The sequence below is a fragment of the Carassius carassius genome, chromosome 8 (assembly GCF_963082965.1).
Source record: "Carassius carassius chromosome 8, fCarCar2.1, whole genome shotgun sequence".
Classification (NCBI taxonomy): domain Eukaryota; kingdom Metazoa; phylum Chordata; class Actinopteri; order Cypriniformes; family Cyprinidae; genus Carassius; species Carassius carassius.
Window position 1 is genome coordinate 3875862 of NC_081762.1, and position 2767 is coordinate 3878628.

Here is a 2767-nt window from a genome sequence, read left to right on the forward strand (position 1 = left end):
GTCAGCAATAAAGTTTGATTACTAAACCTTATCTAAGCAGCGCAGCAAATGTGCATTGAATATCCCATATTGTGCACAAACACAATCAATTACTTCAGTAATAACAATAAGCACGTGTAATCACAGGCTGCTCTGCAACGTAATTGCGTGCAAATTTGTTAAAGCGACTCAGTACGTATGTAATTCCTCGGTAGCGCCGTAATGCGAGCTCGTTTGCTTTGCGCAGCTCACTGTAATACAATTGGAAGAGCGTTTAGCCCGACCTGAAGAGCCTAATTTGACTCACAAATGTCCCATGAATAAAGAACGCCCAGATCCGAGGAATTTCATCAGTATCAAATGGAGCTTAAACAAGTTAGAGTAACAGGGGGTTACGCATCCAGCTCAATTTAGTTTCTAACAGCGCCGCGTACGATTTGAGGGCGAACTAAACGTGTTTGATAGAAGTGCGTTTCAAACTGAGGCCAATTTTGCGAGCAACAGGACATTCGTCCTCACAAAGAGCCTGGGAGGCTTGACAATGCGCGCTGCAACATCTGTAAGGCCCCTGGCTTTGCAGTGTCTTGTGGGTAAGTGTGTGTATGTGTGTTTGTGTGTGTGTGTGTGTGGGCCCTGAACGCAGCTATAATGATGTTTAACCACCTCCCTCGCTCGCTTTTGAGCACATCGCCCCGCTGCGCAGAGAACCAGGTGCTGGTGGAGGAGGAGAAACACACTCAGACACCAGGAAAAAGCAATATGTGTGTGTGTGTGTGTGTGTGTGTGTGTATGTTTGGAGAGCCGCAGCCTGAGAGAGCCAGAAAGTGGGGGAGCGCGAAAGGAGAGGAGGCCCATTTCAATAGACTGCTGATTTCAGATAAGTGATCCCCTTGAAAAAGGAAATGTGTTGGTTTTTTTCCCCTCCCCTCAGCAGTTTGGCCTGAAAGGAGAACCATCCACCTGCTAGCAGCATCAATTGGCCTCTCGTGTGGCTTTTTCACCACTTCCCTTTCAGCCGCACGTCGCTCTCCCCCTCACGGTGCGTCCCATTCAGACGGGTGAATGTGCAGGCGGTGGGGAGTATTGACACTGCTCTCTCTTCCCAGCAGCCATTGTTCTGATTCGCCCGCACCAAAGAGAAGACCAGCTCCAATCGGTGTGTGCTCTGCCCTCACGTCGCCAATCTTCCCTTTCAGATCAACCTCAGGCCATTTATGGCTTGATTTCTCTTGGGCTGTGGATGCAGCTGGGGACGGCGGGCGTGTTGCAGGTAGGGGATTGTGGGAGAAGATTGAGGGACACCCGACAGGTGCTAAAGTTTCAATGCCAGTGAGAATTGATCCAAGCTTGGCCCACATTCCCTTCCATCACACACCAATGGAGAATTGTATGCAACACACTCACATATGTGCAGTATTTTGGATTTTATGTTGATGCAAATGTATTTGCATCAAAAATAAATACGTTTATTAAATATTTATGCATGTGTGAAATGTTTATGCATATTTTTATAATTTTGCTCACTTTTCACCTGTAGAATGATATCAGAGTCAATGAACAAAGTAAAGACTAAAATTTAAGTTTTATTTTTGTGTAGAAAATATTTTAATATAAAATTTTAAATAAATACAAATGTTAAAATATAAAAACTTATCATAAATATAAAATAATGAAAAATTGAAAGTTTTATGATTTTGAATGTTAAAAAATATACGGTTTTATAAAATACAAATTAAAAATATATGAATTTTATTTTTGAATATAATCTTTGGATTGCAAGATTCGTTTTATAAATATAAATTGATGAAATATATTCTAAAATTAAAGTAATTTTTAAATATAATATATTTGCATATATTTCCAATCTTCAAATATAAATACAAATGCAAATTTTTTTTTATGATATTAGAATAGTATTTTGAATATAAATATATATTTTATAAATACACAATGAAATATTGACTAAGGTGATTACAGATTTAATGACGTTTAAATGCAAAATATATTAATTAATATAAATTTCAAAATAAAATAAAAATATTTGACTTTTTTATATACAATGTTGCATATGTAAATACCAAGCCCACACTTATCACAACATTTGATTTTAATAATGAACGTGTAAATGTTGCAATTAATTTTAACTAAAAATCTTATGTGCTAATGAAATATTTTTCATTACTAGTTCAAGTAGAGATTAAGTTTTATAAAATAATGAAATACTGACTAAAATGAAGGACTTATTCTTTTAAAAGACAAAAACTATGACAAAAACAGAAGTCTGTGTCTGAACGCTGAGCTGTGTGTGAATGTTCAGCTGTCTGAGCCCAGAAGCAGAAGTTTGATGTGTGTGTCTGGCTGTCAGCTCTCGAAACCCTCCACATCAAAGCTGCAGCGAGACGTGATTTCCACACGATTACACAGTTACAAAGTCATCATTCGAGGTGAGTCGATCTTCAGATATTTCGAATGAGAGGCTGAGATATTTCAGATGAAACTGGTAAATGATGCTGACTCATTACATTTGTGTCTTTGCGAAGGACAAACTCCAACTGCTCTATTATGTGTGTTGTATTAATGTAGACTCTCTGTACGTAGCTTTTAAGATCTTCAGTTCAGATAGTTGGATTAGTGTGCATGAAGGACCCTCACAATGTCATTCATACTCTCTCTATTTCAGCCCAGATCATCTTCATGCTCTTTTCCTGCAGAGCTCCGTCAGGTTGAATCAAAATAGCAAAGTCGTGGATTAGCAGATATAGCATGCATGATCCACACCGCAAACACA

General features: G+C 38.5%; 1 long non-coding RNA gene across 1 annotated transcript; it reads left to right on the forward strand.

Annotated features, from left to right (window-relative positions):
* Nucleotides 1-257: 257 nt before the first annotated feature.
* Nucleotides 258-2420, forward strand: LOC132144620 (uncharacterized). Its single transcript, XR_009434363.1, has 3 exons — nucleotides 258-1018; nucleotides 1089-1249; nucleotides 2345-2420. It is a non-coding gene; the product is annotated as an uncharacterized LOC132144620 (long non-coding RNA).
* The last annotated feature ends 347 nt before the right edge of the window (nucleotides 2421-2767 follow it).